At 24.6% G+C, this 26,643-nt stretch overlaps 1 protein-coding gene across 2 annotated transcripts in view; it reads right to left on the bottom strand.

The window, feature by feature from the left end:
• The window catches only part of LOC142237163 (Ig-like and fibronectin type-III domain-containing protein 2), a 521,807-nt gene that overhangs the window by 324,446 nt on the left and 170,718 nt on the right, over positions 1-26,643 (bottom strand). For both annotated transcript variants that reach the window (XM_075308520.1, XM_075308521.1), the window contains exon 2: positions 12,149-12,176. The gene's annotated coding sequence lies outside the window, so the exon portion shown is untranslated. The remainder of the gene's footprint in view (positions 1-12,148; positions 12,177-26,643) is intronic.

Genomic DNA, 26,643 nt, shown 5'->3' with positions numbered 1-26,643 from the left:
TGTGGAGCAAAGATTCAAATGGAGAAAAAGTCTTATCTCTCTATGTAGGACAAAAAAAAAAACAAAACAAGGAAGAACTGCTGATGCTCTCTTGTTTTTTCTCCGTCTGTTTATTTGGTCTTGATATGTGTGGTTGATGTGATGGCGATGTGTTTTGTGATATTTTTTTGTTTTTTGAAAGAGAACGAAAGAGTGAGTGAGTGAGTGAGTGAGTGAGTGAGTGGAGTAAAATGGAATTATTTACCCCCTCTTAATCGCACAAAAACATTAGCTTTTTTTTTCTTTTACAAAATTCAAAGGGCAGAAGAAGTATGACAATCACTACCGAAAATACAGAAAATGTTCTCCATATTTTATTCTACAGATAATTTTCTCAAAATATTATTTCTATAGAAAATTTTGTCAAAACTTTTTATTTCTTTTGAAAATTTTGTCACAATTTTATTTCGAAAGAAATTTTTTGCTATAGAATATTTTTCAAAAATTTTATTTCCATAAAAAAATTTTGTCAAAAGGTTATTGCTATAGAAAATGTTCTCAAAATTTTATTTTTATATGGAAAATTTTTGTAAAATTTTATTTCTATATGAAAAATTTTGCAAAATTTTTTATGTCTATATGGACAATTTTCACAAAATTTTATTTATATACAAAAATTTTGTCAAAATTTTATTTCTATAGAAAGTATAGAAAATTTTGTCAAAATTGTATTTCTATAGAAAATTTTGTCAACATTTTATTTCTATAAAAAATTTTGTCAAAATTGTATTTCTATAGAAAATTTTGTCAAAATTTTATTTCTATAGAAAATTTTGTCAAAATTTTATTTCTATAGAAAATTTTGTCAAAATTTTATTTCTATAGAAAATATAGAAAATTTTGTCAAAATTGTATTTCTATAAAAAATGTTGTCAACATTTTATTTCTATAAAAAATTTTGTCAAAATTTTATTTCTATAGAAAATTTTGTCAAAATTTTATTTCTATAGAAAATTTTGTCAAAATTTTATTTCTATAGAAACTTTTTACAAAATTTTATTTCTATAAAAAATTTTGTCAAAATTTTATTTCTATAGAAAATGTTTTCAAAATTTTATTGCTATAGAAAATTTTGTCAAAATGTTATGTCTGTAGAAAATGTTGTCAAAATTTTATTTCTATAGAAAGTTTTTTCACAATTTTATTTCTATAGAAAATTATGTCAAATTTTTATTTCTATAGAAAACTTTGTCTAAATTTTATTTCTATAGAAAATTTTGTCTAAATTTTATTGCTACAGAAAATTTTATTTCTATAGAAAATATTGTCAAAATTTATAGAAAATTTATGCAAAATTGTATTTCTTATTTTTATTTCCAAATTTTATTTCTACATATATCCGTCCGATATTTATAAAATAACATTAATTTATAATACTTGTTGACAATTATTGACTAAACGAATATAATTTGTAGACTTGTTTAAAATTTTATAATTTTTTTAATACTGTGATATTTATGAAATGTAATTTCAAAAGATCGATTCAATATGACAATCGCGAAATATTGGGAAAAATAAATAAAATATTCGAAAAAGGCCCCGAGCTTGGAAAATCATTAGTTTATTAAAATTTTATTTCTATAGAAAATTTTGTCAAAATTTTATTTCTATAGGAAATTTTTACGGAATTTTATTTCTATAGAAAACTTTCTCAAAATTTTATTTCTATAAAAAATTTTTGTAAAAATTTTATTTCTATTGAAAATTTTGTATAGAAAATTTTGCCAAAATTTTATTTTCATAGAAAATTTTGTCAAAAATTTATTTTCATAGAAAATTTTGTCAGTATTTTATTTCTGTTGCTTTTTTTGATTTCAGCTTAAAACAATGCATTGACTAAACTACAAGTGTAGCTTAACCAATAAAGGAAAAGAATATTTGTCAAATTTATTTGGGCAAAGCCCTATAGACTGAATGATGGTTGGATGGGCGCACGTTTCGGAATTACCGCATTCCTCATCAGCAACCTCTACTTGCAGCAAAACTATCAACCAATTATCAGAATAAATTCAGGCAGTTCATTAAACCCAACAATGAACCACACTTGAACCATCCGAAAAAAGGTTTTATACAAACATATCTCTTTTCCTTTGCAACGAAAGTATTTTATACATATAGAAAATTTGGTTTTTTGGAAAATTTTATTTCTATACAAAATATTGTCAAAATTTTATTTCTATAGAAAATTTTTGCAAAATTTTATTTCTACATAAAATTTTTGCAAACTTTTATTTCTATAGAAAATTTTATTGCTATAGAAAATTTTGTCAAAATTTTATTACTATAGAAAATTTTGTCAAATTTATTTCGAAAGAAATGTGTTGCTATAGAATATTTTTCAAAAGATTTATTTCCATAAAAAAAAAATTTTGTCAAAAGGTTATTCTCAACATTTTGTTATGTTCTCAAAATTTTATTTTTATATGGAAAATTTTTGAAAATTTTATTTCTATATGAAAAATTTTACAAAATTTTATATCTATATAGACAATTTTCACAAAATTTTATTTATATAGAAATTTATCTCAAAATTTTATTGCTAAAGAAAATTTTGTCAAAATTTTCATTTCTATAGAAAATTTTGTCAAAATGTAATTTTTATAAGAAATTTTTGCACAATTTTATTTCCATTGAAAATTTTGTCAAAATTTTATTTATAAGAAAATTTTGTCAAAGTTTTATTTCTATATAAAGTTTTGTCCAATTTTTATTTCTATAGAAAATTTTGTCAAAATTTTATTTCTATAGACAATTTTGCTAAAATTTCATTTCTATGAAAAATGTTATCAAAATTTTATTTCTATAGAAAATTTTTGCAAAATTTAATTTCTATAGCAAAGTTTTGTCAACATTTTTGCAAACTTTTATTTCCATAGAAAAGTTTATTGGTATAGAAAATTTTGTCAAAATTTTATTTCTATAGAAAATTTTGTCAAACTTTTATTTCTAAAGAAATTTTTGGCTATAAAATATTTTTCAAAAATTTTGTTTCCATAAAAAAAATTTGTCAAAAGGTTATTTCTATAGAAATTGTTCTCAACATTTTATTTTATGGAAAATTTTTGCAAAATTTTATTTCTATATGGAAAATTTAAAAAAAAATTAAAAAATCTATATAGAAAATGTTCACAAAATTTTTTTCTATAGAAAATTTTCTCAAAATTTTATTTCTATAGAAAATTTTGTCAACATTTTATTTATATGGAAAATTTTGTCAAAATTTTATTGCTAAAGAAAATTTTGTCAAAATTTCATTTCTATAGCAAATGTTGTGAAAATTTTCATTTCTATAGAAAATCTAGTCCAAATTTCATTTCTATAGAAAATTTGTGCAAAACTGTATTTCTATAGAAAATTTTTGCAAAATTTTATTTCTATAGCAAAGTTTTGTCAAAATTTTATTCCTAACGAAAATTTTGTCAAAATTTTTTTTTATAGGAAATTGTTGCAAAATTTTATTTCCATAGAAGATTTTGTCAAAATTTTATTTCTAAAGAAATTTTTTGCTATAGAAACTTTTCAAAAATTTTATTTCCATAAAAAAATTTGTCAAAAGGTTATTTCTATAGAAAATGTTCTCAAAAAATTTTTTTTATACGGAAAATTTTTGCGAAATTTTATTTCTGTATGAAGAATTTTAGAAAATTTTATTTCTATATAGAAAATTTTCACAAAACTTAATGTTGTCCAAATTTCATTTCTATAGAAAATTTGTACAAAATTTTATTTCTATAGTAAATTTTTGCAAAATTTTATTTCTATAGCAAAGTTTTGTCAAAATTTTATATCTAACGAAAATTTTGTCAAAATTTTGTTTTATAGGAAATTGTTGCAAAATTTTATTTCCATTGAAAATTTTGTCAAAATTTTATTTCTAAAGAATTTTTTGCTATAGAAATTTTTCAAAGATTTTATTTCCATAAAAAATTTTGGCAAAAGGTTATTTCTATAGAAAATGTTCTCAAGATTTTATTTTTATATGGAAAATTTTTGCAAAATGTTATTTCTGTATGAAAAATTTTAGAAAATTTTATTTCTATATAGAAAATTTTCACAAAACTTTATTTCTATAGAAAATTTTGTCAAAATTTTATTTCTATAGAAAATTTGTATGGAAAATTTTGTCAAATTTTTATTGCTAAAGAATATTTTGTCAAAATTTCATTTCTATAGAAAATTTAGTCCAAATTTTATTTCTATAAAAATTTTGTGCAAAATTTTATTTCTCTAGCAAATTTTTGCAAAATTTTATTTCTATAGCAAAGTTTTTTCCAAGTTTTATTTCTATCGAAAATTTAGTCCAAATTTCATTTCTATAGAAAATTTTGTCAAATTTATTTTAGTCAAATTTTTATTTTTCAAATTTTATTTCTATAGAAAAATTTTCTCAAAATTTTATTTTTATAGAAAAATTTCTGAAAATTTTATTTCTATAGAAAATTTTCTCAAAATTTTATTTCTATAGTGAATTTTGTCAAAATTTTATTTCTATAGAAAATTTTGTCAAAATTTTATTTCTTAGTAAATTTTGTCAAAATTTTATTTCTATAGGAAATTTTGTCATAATTTTATTTCTATAGAAAATTTTCAAAATTTTATTTATATAGGAAATTTAAAAATTTTATTTATATAGGAAATTTTTGCAAAATTTTATTTTTGTAGAAAATTTTGTCAAAATTTTATTTCTATAGAAAATTTTTGCAAAATTTTATTTCTATAGGAAATTATGTCAAAAGTCAATTTCTATAGAAAATTATGTCAAAATTTTATTTGTATAGATTTTAATTTTAATGTAATTTTTATTTATTTTACAAAATTGTAAAAACTCACCTATTAGTGACATAAGAACAATAGACATATCTTACAATGTCCTTAGATCAAAATCTCGTTGATGCAGAGTCTTTGTTCATTTGTTTTTTCCCCTCTCTCTCTCTCTCTCTCTCTCTCTCTCTCTCTCATAAGTATATTAATTTTTGCGTTATATGTACTTGGTTGTCTTTTCTCCCCTTCGTCAAGCCGCCACCTACTAAGCAGCCATTTAAGCATTTGGCTTTTTCAGTTAAGTGTCTGTCGTCTGTTGTTGTACCACATTTGCTTTCTATGCCAACAGTTGGCAACAGCAATTAAACATGTAAAACGTAAAAGCCACTAATGATGCCGATATCAAGCCAACCTCTAGTGGCTGGGATGCATTACCAATAAATTTCCCAAAAATAAACAAACAAGAGCCAACAACACAAAAAAAGAGAGAGATAGAGAGAGAGGAGCTAACAATGAGAACTCACATACAGTCTAATGTACATTTTTTAAAAATATGCTCATAGAAATACATACAGATGAAATTTTACAGATGTCACGCGTGTGTGTGTGGTTGGGTGTGGAGTTATAGAAAATCATCCATATATGGACTTAGTATGAATGCGGAAAATCAATGTGGTACAGGTGGCACGGTAGAAGGAACCAACTAAGCAAGGAAAATGTTGGGAAGATCTGACGGATCTATGCACCAGAGCTAAACGCATATCAACGCACTAATGGGTAAAAGATTAAAAAAATTAACTCTTCAGTTCTTCACCATCTCTTTTAAGGTAATATTGGATCCATATGGCTTAGATAAAATTTCAGAGAAGGCGAAAGTTTTATACGATTTGGTTTACATTTTAAATCTACAGTGAGTTTTTTTGCCAAGCAATTTTCTTATATGTGATCCATGGTGATGGGTATTTTGAGATTCGACCCAGCTGAATCTAGAGCAGTATGACTAATTCCACCTAAATCCTTTTTCCATTTCATTTATTTTCATTTATCTCTATTGGAAAGCCATCGTGTATGTGTATTTACAATTTAACGAATTCAGATATATTTTTATGTAAATTTTGCAATACCAATTTGATTGCTTTGTGATAGAAAGAAATTTTACATGCGATTACAGATTTTTTGTCGTTCGTTTTAGTTTTCGGTTGTTTGCTGAAAACATCCATTATGCTTTTATTTATGAATATGATAGTAAAATTGTAGAATTGTATGAATTCGATAATTGTATATTTCGCATACACACAGGTATTTATCAGGACATAGATGGATTGAATAGATATGGACTATTAACACAAATCGTGTGAAAAATATTTTTTTAAATGAAATTAAAGGCAAGCAGGTACATTTAATAAAGATAGACATAGAAAAGAATATTTTTATTTTGACAAATTTTTCTATAGAAATACAATTTTTGACACACTTTTCTATAGAAATAAAATTTTGGCAAAATTTTCTATGGAAGTAAAATTATGACAAAATTTTCCATAGAAATACAATTTTGACAAAATTTTCGATATAAATAAAATTTTGACAAAATTTTCGTAGAGATAAAATTTTGACAAAATATTCTATAGAAATAAAATTTTTTATAGAAATAAAATTTACTATAGAAATAAAATAAAAGAAAATTGAATACATTTTCTGTAGAAATAAAATTTTGACAAATTTTTCTATACCAATAAAATTTTGACAAAATTTCCTATCGAAATAAAATTTTGAACAAATTTTGTATAGAAATAAAGTTTTGAAAAATTTTTCTATAGAAATAAAATTTTGACTAAATTTTCTATAGAAATAAAATTTTGACAAAATTTTTGTATAGAAATAATGTTTTGAAAAATTTTTATATAGAAATAAAATTTTGCAAAAATTTCCTATAGAAATAAAATTTTGTAAAATTTTTGTATAGAAATAAAGTTTTGAAAAATTTTTCTATAGAAATAAATTTTTGACAAAATTTTCTATAGAAATAAAATTTTTTATAGGAATAAAATTTTCATAAAATTTCCTATAGAAATAAAATTAAAAAAAACTGAAAAAATTTGCTATAGAAATAAAATTTTGACAAAATTTTCTATAGAAATAAAATTTTGACAAAATTTTCTATAGAAATAAAAGTTTGACAAAATTTGCTATAGAAATAAAATTTTGACAAAATTTTCTATAGAAATAAAATTTTGACAAAATTTTCTATAGAAATAAAATTTTGACAAAATTTTCTATAGAAATAAAATTTTGACAAAATTTTCTATAGAAATAAAATTTTGACAAAATTTTCTATAGAAATAAAATTTTGACAAAATTTTCTATAGAAATAAAATAAAAAAAATGAATAAATCTATATATATAAAATTCAAATTATGTTTGTTTATTTGTTTGTTTGTTTGTTTGTTTATTTGTATGTTCCGGGTTGGCGCGAAAACGGCTGAACCGATTTACTTGAAACTTTCAGAGATCGTGGGGGGCACTCATGTGCTGAAAATAGGGTACCTCATTTTTTGACATATGGTCGCGGAGAGGAACCTCCCCTTTGTCCGACTTTTTGAAAATTAGACCAAAGTTGACCGATTTGCTTGAAATTTTCATTGAAGATTGGGGTTGGCATCTAGACAAAGATCCGCTACTTTTTATTTCGATATTTGGCGGCGGAGGGGGGCCTCCCCTTTGTTCGACTTTCTTAAAGTACTGTGAAAAAACTAAAATTCTCTAAATTATCTGAGATTTACAGAAAACATGTGGTGAGGTTATGGAATTAATATGGGGTACCTGATGATTTCATATGTGGATGGGGAGGGGGACCTCCCCCTTGCCCTACTTTTTGAAACTTGGAACAAAATTATGCGATTTGCTTGAAATTTTCATTGAATGTTGGGGTTGGCATCTAGACAAAAATCCGCTACATTATTTTTCGGTATTTGGTCGGGGAGGGGGACCTCCCCTTTGCCGATTTTTTTTTTTTTTTTTTTGAAAGTACAAACAAAACTAAACTCCCCCGACTGAAATTTTATGGAAAAAACGGGTTATGAAATTTATACCAGGTTCCTGATTTTTTAATAAAAATAAAAGGGCATAGGGAGACATCCGCTTCTCTTAAGTACATACAGAGAAACAATTAAACTTTACCGAGTTACTTGAGGACTGGGGAGAGGTTACGATATTAATAGTTGATACCTGATTTTGTGATATTTGGACGGAAGAGAGGCCGCCCCTTTAGGCTTATAATTTGTTTGACATTTTCTGGGACGTTTACAAAAGATACGCTACATCACTTTTCGATATTTGGTCGGGGAGGAGGTCCTCCTCTAAAACTGCAAAAAAAATTAAGTTTTTTTGAAATTTACAAAAGCAGTGGGGGAACGTTATGAACGAAGGGGCAACCTTCCTTGCCCCACACTTGAAGGAAAGTTTTAAGAATTTTCTGGGAAGGTTAGGGGTGCTATTCACTACGGTGTTTGTCGATATTGTATCGGGGAAAGTGACGTCCCTTTAAAACAATAGAGCAAAAAACGTGGGAGGAGGTGATTAAATTTATACATGATTTTTAAATTGGTATATGATTTTTCGATATCTGGTTGGGGAAGGGAAAATTGAAATAAACTTTGTCGATTTACTTCGATGGAATTTATAGGGACCATTGAGTAGTTGCGAAATTAATATGGGGTACGTGATAGTCCGATATCAGGTTAGAGTGGTGCGAAGGTGGGGAGAGGGTGTCCTTTTGTCCGTTTTCTTTTTTTCTTAAATTGAAAGTAGAGGGTTGTCCATAAATGGGAACTCGGTACATAATTTTATGATTTTTGCACAGGCTTCTGCCAGACTTCTTTTTAGTAAAGAACTTAAATATTATTCGAAATCAGCTATAAATTATAAATAAATTTTCTAAATAAAATATTTTTTTAAATGAAATTAAAGGCAAGCAGGTACATTTAATAAAGATAGACATAGAAAAGAATATTTTTATTTTGACAAATTTTTCTATAGAATTTGTGATAAACTTTTCTATAGAAATAAAATTTTGACAAAATTTTCAATAGAAATAAAATTTTGACAAAATTTTCCATAGGAATAAAATTTTGACAAAATTTTCGATAGAAATAAAATTTTGACAAAATTTTCGATAGAGATAAAATTTTGACAAAATGTTCTATAGAAATAAAATTTTTTATAGAAATAAATTTAAAAAAAAAATTGAATACATTTTCTATAGAACTAAAATTTTGACAAATTTTTCTATACAAATAAAATTTTGACAAAATTTCTCATAGAAATAAAATTTTGAAAAATTTTTGTATAGAAATAAAGTTTTGAAAATTTTTCTATAGAAATAAAATTTTGACAAAATTTTCTATAGAAATAGAATTTTTTATAGGAAAAAATTTTTGATAAAATTTACTATAGAAATAAAATTATAAAAAAATGAATAAATTTTCTATAGAACTAAAATTTTGACAAATTTTTCTATACAAATAAAATTTTGATAAAAATTTCTCATAGAAATAAAATTTTGAAAAATTTTTGTATAGAAATAAAGTTTTGAAAATTTTTCTATAGAAATAAAATTTTGACAAAATTTTCTATAGAAATAGAATTTTTTATAGGAAAAAATTTTTGACAAAATTTACTATAAATAAAATTTACTATAAATATAAATAAAATTAAAAAAAAATGAATAAATTTTCTATAGAAATAAAATTTTGAAAAAAAATTTGTATAGAAATAAAATTTTGAAAAAAATTTCTATAGAAATAAAATTTTGACAAAATTTTCTACTCCTGAGTAGAATTTTGTACGCAATTTATGGTACATAAGATTCGGCCTGGCCGAACTTGCGCCTGTAACTGATCCCCGGCCACCCAAACTGGCTGCTTGTTAAAGTCAATATTCGAAATCAGCTATAAATTATAAATAAATTTTCTATATAAAATATTTTTTTAAATAAAATTAAAGGCAAGCAGGTACATTTAATAAAGATAGACATAGAAAAGAATATTTTTATTTTGACAAATTTTTCTATAGAATTTTTGATAAACTTTTCTATAGAAATAAAATTTTGACAAAATTTTCAATAGAAATAAAATTTTGACAAAATTTTCCATAGAAATAAAATTTTGACAAAATTTTCGATAGAAATAAAATTTTGACAAAATTTTCGATAGAGATAAAATTTTGACAAAATGTTCTATAGAAATAAAATTTTGACAAAATTCCCTATAGAAATAAAATTTTGAAAAATTTTTGTATAGAAATAAAGTTTTGAAAAATTTTTCTATAGAAATAAAATTTTTATAGGAATAAATTTTTGATAAAATTTCCTATAGAAATAAAATTAAAAAAATGAATAAATTTTCCATAGAAATAAAATTAAAAAAATGAATAAATTTTCTATAAAAATAAAATTTTGACAAAATTTTCTATAGAAATAAAATTTTGATAATTTTGATTTCTACTCCTGAGTAGAATTTTGTACGCAATTTATGGTACATAAGATTCGGCCGGCTCCTGCTTTTTTCAGCACACTTCTCCAGTATCCTCGGCCACCCAAACTGGCTGCTTGTTAAAGTCAATATTCGAAATCAGCTATCTTTGAAAAGTATGTATACCTTTGTGAGCATGTCCTTTAAAGGACTCCATATAATCAGCTTATGTTTAATCCAATCAAGTAAGTAACCTCAATATGGTCCAAGTTTAAAAGGGACACAACGAAAGGAATAATTAAAAGCAACGCCAAAATGGAGAAGAAAAAGTTTAATTCAATTTACTTTACACCAGGTAAAAAGTAAAACAAAACAAAAGGTGAGTGTGCCAACGGAAAGGTTCTTTAACATCCGTCATTGCCACCTGCCAGGATGGCATTGATTGTGATGATTTATTAATTTTCGATGATATCTGAAAAGGGCTCAAAGGAAAAAAACATCCCAAAAGGAAAATAAGCAATAATTTGCCATTAACCCATTAACTACCGATCACGGTTGCCACTAAGCAACTGACATTTTTTATTTCTATAGAAAATGTAAAATATCTATTCCTATACGAAATTTTGTCAATTTTTTTTCTATAGGAAATTTTGTCAAATTTTCATTTTTTGAGAAAATTTTGTCAAAATTTGATTTCTATTGAAATTTTTGTCAAAATTTTATTTCTATAGAAAATTTTGTCAAATTGTATTTTGTCAAAATTTTTTCCTATAGGAAATTTTGTCAAATTTTCATTTTTTGAGAAAATTTTGTCAAAATTTGATTTCTATTGAAATTTTTGTCACAATTTCATTTCTATAGAAAATTTTGTCAAAATTGTATTCCTAGAGAAAATTTTGTAATTATTTGATTTCTATAGAAAATTTTGTCAAAATTTTTATTTCTACAGAAAAATTTTTCAAAATTTTAATTCTATAGAAATTTTGTCAAATATCTATTTCTATAGAAAAATTTGTCATAATTTTATTTCTATAGAAAATTCTGACAAAATGTTATTCCTAGAGAAAAATGTTGGCAAAATTTTATTTCTATAGGAAATATTGTCAAATTTTTGTTTCAATAGGAAATTTTGTCAATATTATATTCCTATAGAAAATTTTGTGGAAAATTATATTCCTATAGAAAATTTTGTGAAAAATTCTATTCCTATAGAAAATTTTGTCAACATTTTATTCCTATAGAAACATTTGTCAAAATTTTATTTCTATAGAAGATTTGGTCAAAATTTTATTTCCATAAAAAACTTTGTCAAAATTTTATTCCGATAAAAAAATTTGTCAAAATTTTATTTCTATAGAAAATTTTGTCAATTTTTTTTCTCTTATAGAAAATTTTGTCAAAATTTCATTTCTATAGAAAGTTTTAGCAAAATTTTGTTTCTATAGAAATTTTTTGTCAAAATTTTTTCCATAGAAAATTTTATCAAAATTCTATATTTTATAAAAAAAAAATTGTCAACATTTTATTCCATTTCTTACATTTCAATTCCTTGGAACGAGTTTACGCAGAAGGGAAAACAATTCCAAAATTGTTTGAATTTTATTGTTTTCTTTATTTTTTTGACCAAAGTGCCAAGTATATTTTCCTCATGTTTATCATTCTGTGGCTGACTTAAATGTTAATTTAACAGAATTGATTCAACAACGATAATGAAAGACTGAAAGAAGCTGGGTGAAAAAAAAAAATGAAAATGGCGATGAGGTTAATTACGAAAAAGGAGAAAATCACAAACACTTGGAGAACATTTACTGGGTATTTCTACTACGAAAATAAAAACACAAAATTAAGTTGATGGGGTTGAAAGATGTGTAGATATTTACCTCGGTTCAAGCAGCAATAATGAGAGATCTGAAATGTAAGAAATGAAAGAAAATTAAATTATGGTAACAATTTTGAAAGGAAAATGTCATTAATACTGGGGAGAACGGTACAAAAATATGGACGAATATGTGGGTAAACAAAAACTAAAATATCGTTGCTGACCCTAATGAGATGCTTACGAGAACATGCAACACAAAAGTGGTGAACCAAAGTGTGGACCACCTACGTATATGCTTGGCAAACAAATAAAAGGCAACATCCATTACACAGATGTAACGCCTTGCCTATCTCAAATATAGCCGAATGATTTGGGAAAAAGTTCTACTATCTTTATTGTGGAATGTGGCTATAAACAGTCTTTTGCCCTCTTTGGCAAACGGAAGGATAAAAGTAAAGGCCAGCAAACAATTCCTAGAGAAAAGTTTGTAAACATGTTATCATAGAAAACAAGTAAGGAAAGTCTAAAGTCGGGCGGGGCCGACTATATTATACCCTGCACCACTTTGTAGATCTAAATTTTCGATACCATATCATATCCGTTAAATGTGTTGGGGGCTATATATAAAAGTTTGTCCCAAATACATACATTTAAATATCACTCGATCTGGACAGAATTTGACTTCTACAAAATCTATAGAATCAAAATTTAAGTCGGCTAATGCACTAGGGTGGAACACAATGTTAGTAAAAACAAGTAAGGAAAGTCTAAAGTCGGGCGGGGCCGACTATATTATACCCTGCACCACTTTGTAGATCTAAATTTTCGATACCATATCACATCCGTCAAATGTGTTGGGGGCTATATATAAAGGTTTGTCCCAAATACATACATTTAAATATCACTCGATCTGGACAGAATTTGATAGACTTCTACAAAATCTATAGACTCAAAATTTAAGTCGGCTAATGCACTAGGGTGGAACACAATTTTAGTAAAAAAATATGGGAAACATTTAAATCTGAAGCAATTTAAAGAAACTTCGCAAAAGTTTATTTATGATTTATCGCTCGTTATATATGTATTAGAAGTTTAGGAAAATTAGAGTCATTTTTACAAATTTTCGACTAAGCAGTGGCGACTTAACAAGGAAAATTTTGGTATTTTGACCATTTTTGTCGAAATCAGAAAAACATATATATGGGAGCTATATCTAAATCTGAACCGATGTCAACCAAATTTGGCACGCATAGCTACATTGCTAATTCTACTCCCTGTGCAAAATTTCAACTAAATCGGAGTTAAAAATTGGCCTCTGTGGTCATATGAGTGTAAATCGGGCGAAAGCCATATATGGGAGATATATCCAAATCTGAACCGATTTCAACCAAATTTGGCACGCATAGCAACAATGCTAATTCTCTTCTCTGTGCAAAATTTCAACTAAATCGGAGTTAAAAATTGGCCTCTGTGGGCAAATGAGTGTAAATCGGGCGAAAGTTATATATGGGAGCTATATCTAAATCTGAACCGATTTGGCTGATATTTTGCAAGTTTTTCGAGACCCATCAAATATTCGGATGTACGGAATTTGAGGAAGATCGGTTGATAAACACGCCAATTATGACCAGATCGGTGAAAAATATATATGGCAGCTATATCTAAATCTGAACCGATGTTTTCCAAAATCAATAGGGATCGTCTTTGAGCCGAAACAGGACTCTATACCAAATTTTAGGACAATCGGACTAAAACTGCGAGCTGTACTTTGCACACAAAAATACATCAACAGACAGACAGACGGACAGACAGACAGACGGACATCGCTAAATCGACTCAGAAATTAATTCTAAGCCGATCCGTATACTAAAAGGTTGGTCTATGATTACGCCTTCTTGGCGTTACATACAAATGCACAAACTTATTATACCCTGTACCACAGTAGTGGTGAAGGGTATAAAAACTGTCAATATTTTATTCCTAGCGAAAATTTTGTCAACACATTTTTTTTTTGTTTTTTACATTTAGTCAAACTATTATTTTTATAGAAAACGTTGTCAAATTTTTATTTCTATAGAAAAATTTGTCAAAATTTTATTTTTATAGAAAATTTTGTCAAACTTTTATTTCCTTAGAAAATTTTGCCAAAATTTTATTTCTATGGGAAATTTTGCTAAAATTTTATTTTTATAGAAAATTTTGTCAAAATTTTATTTCTAAAGAAACTTTTGTCAAAATTTTATTTCTCTAGAAAATTTTTCCAAAATTTTTTTCTATAGAAAAATTTGTCAAAAATTTTATTTGTATAGAAAATTCTGTCAAAATTTTATTTCTATAGAAAATTTTGTCAAAATTTTATTTCTACAGAAAATATTGTCAAAATTTTTTTTGTTAAAATTTTATTTCTCTTGAAAATTTTGTCGAAATTTTATTTCTATAGAAAATTTTGTGAAAAATTTAGTTTCTATGGATTATTTTGTCAAAATTTTATTTCTATAGAAAATTTTGTTAAAATTTTATTTAGATAGAAAATTTTATCAAAAATGTCATTTCCATAAAAAATTTTGTCAACATTTTATTTCTATAGAAAATTTTGTCAAAATTTTATTTCTATAGAAAGTTTTGTCAAAATTTTATTTCTATAGAAAATTTTGTCAATTTTTTTTCCATACAAGATTTTGTCAAAATTTTATTTCTATAGAAAATTTTGTTAAAACTTTATTTAGATAGAAAATTTTGTCAAAAATTTAATTTCTATAGAAAATTCTGTCAAAATTTCATTTCTTATAGAAAATGTTTTTAGAGGAAATGTTGTCAAAATGTTATTTCTATTGAAAATTTTGTCAAAATTTTAATTCTATAGAAAATTTTGTTAATATTTTATTTCTATAGAAAATTTTTGCAAATTTTTATTTCTATAGAAAATTTTCTCAAAATGTTATTTCTATAGAAAATTGTGTCCAAATTTTGTTTCTATAGAAAATTTTTGCAAAATTTTGTTTCTATAGAAAATTTTTGCAAAATTTTATTTCTATAAAAAATGTTTGCAAAATTTTATAGAAATAAAATTTATGCAAAATTTTTTTCTATAGAAAATTTTGTCAAAATTTTATTTCTATAGAAAATTTTGTCAAAATTTTATTTCTGTAGAAATTTTTGTCAAAATTTTAAATTCTATAGAAATTGTTTGTAAAAATTGTATATCTATAAGAAATTTTGTTAGAATTTTACTTATATAGATAATTTTGTCAAAAATTTAATTTCTATAGAAAATTTTGTAAACATTTTATTTCTACAGAAAATGTTGTCAAAATTTTATTTCTGTAGAAAATTTTGTCAAAATTTTATTTCTATTGAAAATTTTGTCATTTTTTTTATAGAAAATTTTGTCAAAATTTTATTTCTGTAGAAAATTTTGTTAAAATTTTATTTCTATAGAAAATTTTATTAAAATTTTATTTAGATAGAAAATTTTGTCAAAAATTTCATTTCTATAAAAATTTTTGTCAAGATTTTATTTCTATAGAATATGTTGTCAAAATTTTATTTCTGTAGAAACTTTTGTCAAAATTTTATTTCTATCGAAAATTTTGTGAAAATTTTATTTCTATAGGAAATTTTGTCAAAATTTTATTTCTATAGAAAATTTTGTCAAAATTTTATTTCTATAGAAAAATTTTCAAAATTTTAATTTCTAGAGAAAATTTTTGTAAAAATTTTATATCTATAAGAAATTTTGTTAAAATTTTATTTAAATAGAAAATTTTGTCAAAAATTTTATTTATATAGAAAATGTTGTCAAAATGTTATTTCTGTAGAAAATTTTGCCAACATTTTATTTCTATTGAAAATTTTGTCAAAATTTTAATTCTATAGAAAATTTTGTTAAAATTTGACAAACATTATTTTCCTCTGTTGGATAAGCTACACTTGTAGTTTAGTCTATAGAAAATTTTGTCAAAATTTTATTTCTATAGAAAATTTTGTCAAAATTTTATTTCTATAGAAAATGTTGTCAAAGTTGTATTTTTATACTGTGGCAACCGTGACTACGAGCCCCATTATGACTGTTTTACTTTTGATTTATTTCTTTACCATCAGAGAGAGAGAGAGAGAGAGTGTAAACTTTATAATGAAATCAATAGATATTGAATTGAAAATTATAACAATTGCAAATTAGGTTAGAAAAATTCTGAAAATTTTCCTTCCTTTCTGATTCATTCATTGGGATTCCCATTTTTGCTATCTTCGTATAAAAAGTAAAATCTTGGGAAAAAATCAAATCCTTTCATTTCAATCCTCTCAGATATATTTAATGCAATTTCAATCCACAAAAAAAATACCAAAAAACCCGGAGCTTAAAAAACCTACCCTTCTTGGATGACAGGACCCACATATCAAAAAGGACTCAGAGCAGAAAACTAAATTAACCGAAATATTTCATTGCGTTTCCGGTAGTCAAAATCAAAGGGAAAAAAACACCGAGCTTTTATTGAATTTTTATTCAATTTAGCAACAATATCACACAACTAACGTGGCATCCAGGCGAACACACCAAAAAAGAGCAAATCTCTAAAGAAAATGAAAAAAAAAACTCTGAGTTACCCGCTTTAGATTTATTTATTTATATCTAGGGTTGGATGAGTTGTGGTGGGAAATCCCTCAACATTTCTTTTTTCCATTTTACTGGGGGGTCTACGCCATAAATCTTATTTAAACCACATGCAATGTCTTAGAGAAAAAAAGAGGAAACAACAACGAAAAAATGAAAATAAACACTAAGAACCTCACATTGACAAGGGATAAATGAAGCAGGGGAGGGGGAAGAGGTCCTGGTTTCCAATAAAGCGTACCATGTTAAATCAAAGAATCAATAAGGCTTCTCTTATTGCTGCCTCCAAAATCCTTTGTAAAAGAGACCAACCACAAAAACTCGAAGGAAACCAAAAAAACAGAAAACGGATGAGAGACGAGAGTGATGAGTAAAAGATGAGAGAAAGAGAGAGGGTGAGAAATGAACACACAAATACACATGCCAACACATACAATGAGCGACAGGATACCAGGAGAAATATAAAAAAAATTAAATTAATTTCGAATTGATTTTATTACTTATTTTAAACAAATACCATTCACATTCACACTTAAGCCACATTCAATGGTCGATATCGGTTGCTTGCTATCTTTTAAAGGTCGTCTAGGATTTTTTGAGTTATCTGACCGCCATGCTTTAGTCCTGGGACAATTTCAAACGAAATGACAATGAACACACAAATCATCAATTGATATGAATCAATGACTGATGGCATGAATGTCAGCCAGAAACATGTTGCTACCAATACAGTGTTTTTTAAATAATATTTTGGCAAAATTTTTTATAGAAATAAAATTTTGCAAAAAATTCTATAGACCTAAAATGTTGACAAAATTTTCTATAGAAATAAAATTTTTGAAAAAAAAACTTTTTCTGAAGAAGAAAATCCTACAGAAATCAAATTTTGACAAAATTTTCTATAGAAATAAAATTTTGCAAAAATTTTCTATAGAAAACAAAATTGCAAAAATTTTCTATAGAAATAAAATTTTGCAAAAATTTTCTATAGAAAACAAAATTGCAAAAATTTTCTATAGAAATAAAATTTTGAGAAAATTTTCTACACAAATAAAATTTTGCATAAATATTCTACAGAAATAAAATTTTGACAAAATTTTCTATGGAAATAAAATTTTGACAAAATTTTCTATAGAAATAAAAGTTTGCAAAGATTTTCTATATAAATAAAATGTTTGACAAAATTTTCTACAGAAATAAAATTTTGAGAAAATTGTCCATATAAAAATAAAATTTAAAAGAAATTTTCTATAGAAATAGATTTTGCCAAATTTTTAATAGAAAATAAATTTTGACAAATTTGGCTATAGAAATAAAAGTGTGCAAAGATTATCTATAGAAATAAAAATTTGCAAAAATTTTCCATAGAAATAAAAATTTTGACGAAAATTTTTTATAGAAATAAAACTTTGCAAAAAAATCTATAGACCTAAAATTTTGACAAACTTTTTTATAGAAATAAACTTTTGCAAAAATTTTTCTATAGAAATAAAATGTAGACAACATTTCTATAGAAATAAAATTTTTGAAAAAAAAATTATATAAAAATAACATTTAAAAAAAAAATCTATAGAAATAAAATCTTCACAAAATTTCCCATAGAAATCAAATTTTGACAAAATTTTCTATTGAAATAAATTTTTGCAAAAATTATCTATAGAAAAAAAATTGCAAAAATTTTCTATAGAAATTTTGAGAAAAATTTTTATAGAAATAAAATATTGACTAAATTTTCTATAGAAAAAAAATTTTGCAAAAAAAATCTATTGAAATAAAATTAAAAAAAAAAAACAATCTATAAAAATAAAATTAAAAAAAAAACAATCTATAAAAATAAAATTTTCAAAAAATTTCCCATTGAAATAAAATTTTGACAAAATTTTCTATAGAAATAAAATTTTTGAAAAAAAAAAATTTGAAGAAGAAAATCCTAGAGAAATCAAATTTTGACAAAATTTTCTATAGAAATAAAATTTTGCAAAAATTTTCTATAGAAAACAAAATTGCAAAAATTTTCTATAGAAATAAAATTTTGAGAAAATTTTTTATAGAAATAAAATATTGACTAAATTTTCTATAGAAATAAAATTTTCACAAAATTTTCCACAGAAATAAAATTTTGACAAAAATGTTCCATAGAAATAAAAATTTTTGAAAAAAAAATTTAAGAAGAAAATCCTGCAGAAATCAAATTTTGATAAAATTTTCTATAGAAACTAAATTTTCCAAAAATTTTCGGTAGAAAACAAAATTGCAAAAATTTTCTATAGAAATAAAATTCTGTAGAATAAAAAAAAATTTTGCATAAATATTCTACAGAAATAAAATTTTGACAAAATTTTCTATGGAAATAAAATTTTGACAAAATTTTCTATGGAAATAAAATTTTGACAAAATTTTCTATGGAAACAAAATTTTGTCAAAATTTTCTATAGAAATAACATTTTGACAAAATTTTTATAGAAATAAATTTTTTGAAAACAAAATTCGATAGAAATAAAAATTTTGAAAAAAAATTCTATAGAAATAAAATTTTCACAAAATTTCCCATAGAAATAAAATTTTGACAAAATTTTCTATGGAAGTAAAATTTTGACAAAATTTTCTATGGAAGTAAAATTTTGACAAAATTTTCTATAGAAATAAAAGTTTGCAAAGATTTTCTATATAAATAAAATGTTTGACAAAATTTTGCTACAGAAATAAAATTTTGAGAAAATTGTCCATATAAAAATAAAATTTAAAAGAAATTTTCTATAGAAATAGATTTTGCCAAATTTTTAATAGAAAATAAATTTTGACAAATTTGGCTATAGAAATAAAAGTTTGCAAAGATTATCTATAGAAATAAAATTTTGCTAAAATTTTCCATAGAAATAAAAATTTTGACGAAAATTTTCTATAGAAATAAAATTTTGCAAAAATGTTCTATAGAAATAAAATTTTGACAAAATTTTCTATAGAAATAAAATTTTGTCAAAATTTTCTATAGAAAAAAAATTTTTTTTTGACAAATCAAAGATCTGATATGTTTCTTAGTGAATCGGATACAACCTAGGTCATTTTATGGGATTTACTCTTTATTGATTTTTTCTTTGTTCTAATTAAATGTCTCGTTTATGTAGGGATTCCTTGCTTATAAAGGGTGATTTGTTAAGAGCTTGATAACTTTTTTTTTTTTAAAAAACGCATAAAATCTCATCGGTTCTTTATTTGAAACGTTAGATTGGTCCATGACATTTACTTTTTGAAGATAATTTCATTTAAATGTTGACCGCGGCTGCGTCTTAGGTGGGCCATTCGGAAAGTCCAATTTTGGGCAACTTTTTCGAGCATTTCGGCCGGAATAGCCCGAATTTCTTCGGAAATGTTGTCTTCCAAAGCTGGAATAGTTGCTGGCTTATTTCTGTAGACTTTAGACTTGACGTAGCCCCACAAAAAATAGTCTAAAGGCGTCAAATCGCATGATCTTGGTGGCCAACTTACCGGTCCATTTCTTGAGATGAATTGTTCTCCGAAGTTTTCCCTCAAAATGGCCATAGAATCACGAGCTGTGTGGCATGTAGCGCCATCTTGTTGAAACCACATGTCAACCAAGTTCAGTTCTTCCATTTTTGGCAACAAAAAGTTTGTTAGCATCGAACGATAGCGATCGCCATTCACCGTAACGTTGCGTCCAACAGCATCTTTGAAAAAATACGGTCCAATGATTCCACCAGCGTACAAACCACACCAAACAGTGCATTTTTCGGGATGCATGGGCAGTTCTTGAACGGCTTCTGGTTGCTCTTCACTCCAAATGCGGCAATTTTGCTTATTTACGTAGCCATTCAACCAGAAATGAGCCTCATCGCTGAACAAAATTTGTCGATAAACACATTTCGAACCGAACACTGATTTTGGTAATAAAATTCAATGATTTGCAAGCGTTGCTCGTTAGTAAGTCTATTCATGATGAAATGTCAAAGCATACTGAGCATCTTTCTCTTTGACACCATGTCTGAAATCCCACGTGATCTGTCAAATACTAATGCATGAAAATCCTAACCTCAAAAGAATCACCCTTTATTCTCCATGGGGAATGGTTTGATTAAGCCCCCAAGAAAAAATTGAGAAATTAAATTCCACATTCAAGCACAGTGTATGCAATCCAATATAGAGTAGCCAGGCATTTCGGTTCACTTGAATGAAATGCCAATGAATACATGAATGATGGACATACTATACTACACTTCAACCGTATTTTTACATTCATGGATCTTTCACAAAAACTCATGTCCGAGCCATAGAATGGCAATTGATACCACTACACGCCCACATATATTCACATAATCTTTCAATAATATCCCTCTGTCATCCACACCCACTCATATCACGAGGCTCATTTGAGAATGAGAAGGCGGACAGCGAATATCCATGGGACAGACGTTTGAAAAAAAGCAGAAGCAGGAACATGACACAGAATGGCAATGTCATGACAACTGTAAGCTATTGTCCACTGATTTCATGTTTCATGTGCAGAAAAGTGAAAAGCGTGCAGGCGAAGGGAAGGACGGACAGATAAAACCAAAATCCAATAAGACGTCATCTGTCAATATTCAGGATATAGAGGAGATGAGAAGGACAGCACAAAGCAGAAGTTAGAAATGCATTAGGTTTTTTTTTCATAGCCCGCGAATGCCTTAGCCCGTCATTAGGCGTGGAAGCTTTTAGTGAACACACATTTTTTCTTTTTTTCCGTTGTTGTTGTTGTGATAAACTCAGAATATCTTATCTAAAGAGGTTCTGATGCATTGCCAGTTTTCTGTCATCATAATTCCTTATTATCCAAGGCAGGTTAGATAACAATCGGAGTCTGTAACGGCAGGCTTACTTGCAGGCTACATAAGTTATTAGAAATAAATAAAATTTTGCAAACATTTTCTATAGAAATAAAATTGTGCAAAAATTGTCTATAGAAATAAAATTTTGCAAAATTTTCTATAGCAATCAAATTTTGAAAAAATTTCTTTAGAACTACAATTTTGACAAAATTTTCTTTAGAACTAAAATTTTGAAATAAAATTTATAGAAATAAAATTTTGAAATAAAATTTATAAAAATAAAATTTTGCAAAATTTTTCTATCGAAATAAAATGAAATTTTGACTAAATTTTCAATAAAAATAAAATTGTTTAAAAAGTTTCTAAATAAATAAAATTTTGCAAATATTTTCCGTAGAAATAAAATTTTGCAAAAATTTTCTATGGAAATAAAATTTTGACAAAATTTTCTATAGAAATAAAATTTTGACAAAATTTTCTATAGGAATAAAATTTTGGAAACATTTTCTATAGAAATGAAATTTTGACAAAATTTTCTATAGAAATTTTGGAAAAATTTTCTACAGAAATTAAATTTTGACTAAATTTTCAATAAAAATAAAATTGTTCAAAAAGTTTCTAAAGAAATAAAATTTTGCTAACATTTTCCGTAGAAATAAAATTTTGCAAAAGTTTTCTATGGAAATAACATTTTGACAAAATTTTCTATAGAAATGAAATTTTGATAAAATTCTCTATGGAAATAAAATTTTGACAAAATTTTCTATAGAAATAAAATTTTGGAAACATTTTCTATAGAAAAGAAATTTTGACAAAATTTTCTATAGAAATGAAATTTTGACTAAATTTTCAATAAAAATAAAATAGTTCAAAAAGTTTCTAAAGAAATAAAATTTTGCAAACATTTTCTGTAGAAATAAAATTTTGCAAAATTTTCTATGGAAATAAAATTTTGACAAAATTTTCTATAGAAATGAAATTTTGATAAAATTTTCTATAGAAATAACATTTTTGGAAAAATTTTCTATAGAAATGAAATTTTGATAAAATTCTCTATGGAAATAAAATTTTGACAACATTTTCTATAGAAATAAAATTTTGGAAACATTTTCTATAGAAATTAAATTTTGACAAAATTTTCTATAGAAATAAAATTTTGACAAAATTTTCTATAGAAATAAAATTTTGACAAAATTTTCTATAGAAATAAAATTTTGACAAAATTTTCTATAGAAATAAAATTTTGACAAAATTTTCTATAGAAATAAAATTTTGACAAAATTTTCAATAGAAATAAAATTTTGACAAAATTTTCTATACAAATAAAATTTTGACAAAATTTTCTATACAAATAAAATTTTGACAAAATTTTCTATAGAAATGAAATTTTGATAAAATTTTCTATAGAAACAACTTTTTGACTAAATTTTCTATAGAAATAAAATCATATCATAAACCTTTTTTCGGAAGGTTCAAGTGTGGTTCACCACGGGTTTAGTGAACTGCCTGAATTTATTCTGATAATTGGTTGATAGTTTTGCTGCAAGTAGATGATGCTGATGAGGAATGTGATAATTCCGAAACGTGCGTCCATCCAACCATCTTGCAGTCTATGGGCTTTGCCCAAATAAATTTTACAAACATTCTTTTCCTCTGTTGGTTAAGTTACTCTTGTAGTTTAGTCAACACAATGGTTTTAAAGCTGAGATCAAAACAACAAATATGATTTAAGTACAAACCCCCAATGGACAAAAAACAATTTTTAAAAAGTTTCTACAGAAATAAAATTTTGCAAAAATTTTCTGTAGACATAAAATTTTGCAAAAATATTATATGGAAATAAAATTTGGACAACATTTTATAAAGAAATAAAATTTTGACAAAATTTTCTATACAAATAAAATTTTTCAAAATTTTCTATACAAATAAAATTTTGCAAAAATTTTCTATAGAAATAAAATTTTGCAAAAATTTTCTATAGAAATAAAAATTTTCAAAATTTTTTATAGAATAAAAAAATTTTCAAAATTTTCTATAGAAATAAAAATTTTAAAAATTTTCAAAATTTTCTATACAAATACAATTTTCCAAAAAATTTCTATAGAAATAAAATTTTACAAAAATTTTCTTTAGAAAGAAAATTTTTACAAAATTTTCTATAGAAATAAAATTTTGACAAAATTTTCCATAGAAATGAAATTTTTCGAAAATATTCTATAGAAATAAAATTTTCACAATATTTTCTAAGAAATAAAATTTTGACAAAATTTTCTATAGAAATAAATTTTTTCAAACATTTTCTATAGAAAGGAAATTTTGCACAAACTTTCTATAGAAATAAAATTTTGCAAAATTAATTTTTCCAATTGATATAATGCTCGCCTAGAAATCATCGGGGGGATCGTGGCGCCCGAGCAGGGACTAGATCAGAATCTATCTGCGAAAAACCGAGAAACTATCGCCAATGAGGATGAACCTACATCCACACATTATAATATGCCTATAAACGATTTTAAGCAATTGACCATTGATTCACTAGGGTGGATATCACGGTTGCCACTCGGGTAAAAATAATCTACCAAAACTTTTACCAAAAAACTAACAAACAAAAAATCTTATTTTGCAAAATTTTATAGAATATTTTGACAAAATTTTATAGAAAATTTTGACAACATTTTATTTCTATGGAAAATATTAACAAAGTTCTAATTCCGTAGAAAATATTTTCAACATTTTATTTCTATAGAAAACTCTGTCAAAATTTCATTTTATATTAAATTTTGTCAAAATGTTATATCTATAGAAAATTTTGTCAAAATTTTAGAACTATAGAAAATTTTGTCAAAATTTTATATCTATAAGAAAATTTTTGAAAAATTTTTTTGTAGAAAATTTTGTACAAAAATTCTTTCTATAGAAAATTTTGACAAAATTTTATTTTATAGTAAATTTTTGCAAAATTTTATTTCTATTGAAAATTTTAACAAAATTTTATTTCTGTAGAAAATTTTGATAAAATTTTACTTCTATAGAAAATTTTGACAAAATTTTATTTCTATAGAAAATTTTGACAAAATGTTATTTATATAGAAAATTTTGACAAAGTGTTATTTCTATAGAAAATTTTGACAAAATTTTATTTCTATAGAAAATTTTGACAAAATTTTATTTCTATAGAAATTTTGACAAATTTTATATCTATAGAAAATTTTGTCAGAATATTATTTCTATAGACAGTTTTGACAAAATTTTATTTTTATAGAAAATTTTGTCAATATTTTATTTCTATAGAAAATTTTGTCAAAATTTTATTTCTATAGAAAATGTTGCCAAAATTTTATTTCTATATAAAATTTTGACAAAATTTAATTTCTATAGAAAATAGTTGCAAAATTTTATTTCAATAGAAAATTTTGACAAAATGTTATTTCTATAGAAAATTTTGACAACATTGTATTTCTATAGAAAATTTTAACAAAATTTTATTTCTTATATTACATGTTAGCCTGATACCGAAACAGGCAATTGACGTCCAAATGCATTATATCTAATTATACAATTATTATTCGAGCTTTATGGACAGATATAGATTAAGGAACATGGTTAATAGAGCCATTGAAAAGAAAACGCCAGATACAAATCTATACACGCCTGGACTGTACATGTTTCGGTTCGGGCGAATGAACCTTTCCACAGCCTTTAGTATAGATCTGGCTGGGAGAGATAACTCAATTTTGGGCCCTTTATGCTAACTCCTTATGGAGAAAACATTTGGGAAATTTCCTCTTACAAATTGAATCATCTTTTCTCCCACTGTACATCATCTTTTCATATAACTTACAAGTCCCTTAATCTTATTTTTATTTCGTTTTGTTACATAGTAATGCAACAACACGAAATTTATTTTTAGAAAGCTAATTTGTTAGAATTCACCTAAGTGGTGAACAGTCGAACAATGCTTATTGTTTCTACAGTCAACTACAACATATGACAATTAACAGAAACTGGTTTCCAGGATACAACAACAATTCTAACGCGTACATTAGTCGTGTTTTTCCTAGTTTTACGACGGGCTCATCGTTGCTTATTATATTACATGTTAGCCTGATACCGAAACAGGCAATTGACGTCCAAATGCATTATATCTAATTATACAATTATTATTCGAGCTTTATGGACAGATATAGATTAAGGAACATGGTTAATAGAGCCATTGGAAAGAAAACGCCAGATACAAATCTATACACGCCTGGACTGTACATGTTTCGGTTCGGGCGAATGAACCTTTCCACAGCCTTTAGTATAGATCTGGCTGGGAGAGATAACTCAATTTTGGGCCCTTTATGCTAACTCCTTATGGAGAAAATATCTGTCCATAAAGCTCGAATAATAATTGTATAATTAGATAAAAATTTTATTTCTATAGAAATTTTGACAAATTTTTGTTTTATAGAAAATTTTGACAAAATTTTATATCTATAGAAAATTTTGTCAGAATTTTATTTCTATAGACAGTTTTGACAAAATGTTATTTCTATAGAAAATGTTGAAAAAATTTTATTTCTATAGAAATTTTGACAAATTTTTGTTTTATAGAAAATTTTAACAAAATTTTATATCTATAGAAAATTTTAACAAAATTTTATATCTATAGAAAATTTTGTCAGAATTTTATTTCTATAGAAAATTTTGACAAAATTTTATTTCTATAGACAGTTTTGACAAATTTTATTTTTATAGAAAATTTTGTCAAAATTTTATTTCTATAGAAAATTTTGTCAAAATTTTATTTCTATAGAAAATGTTGCCAAAATTTTATTTCTATACAAAATTTTGACAAAATTTAATTTCTATAGAAAGTAGTTGCAAAATTTTATTTCAATAGAACATTTTGTCAATTTTTTTATAGAAAATTTTGTAAAATTTTATTTCTTGTCAATATTAACAAAGTTTCAATTCCGTAGAAAATATTTTCAACATTTTATTTCTATAGAAAACTTTGTCAAAATTTCATTTTATATTAAATTTTGTCAAAATGTTATATCTATAGAAAATTTTGTCAAAATTTTAGAACTATAAAAATTTTGTCAAAATTTTATATCTATAAGAAAATTTTTGAAA

Source organism: Haematobia irritans, chromosome 4 (genome assembly GCF_050003625.1).
Source record: "Haematobia irritans isolate KBUSLIRL chromosome 4, ASM5000362v1, whole genome shotgun sequence".
Classification (NCBI taxonomy): Eukaryota; Metazoa; Arthropoda; class Insecta; order Diptera; family Muscidae; genus Haematobia; species Haematobia irritans.
This window is presented reverse-complemented; position numbering and strand designations above follow the sequence as displayed.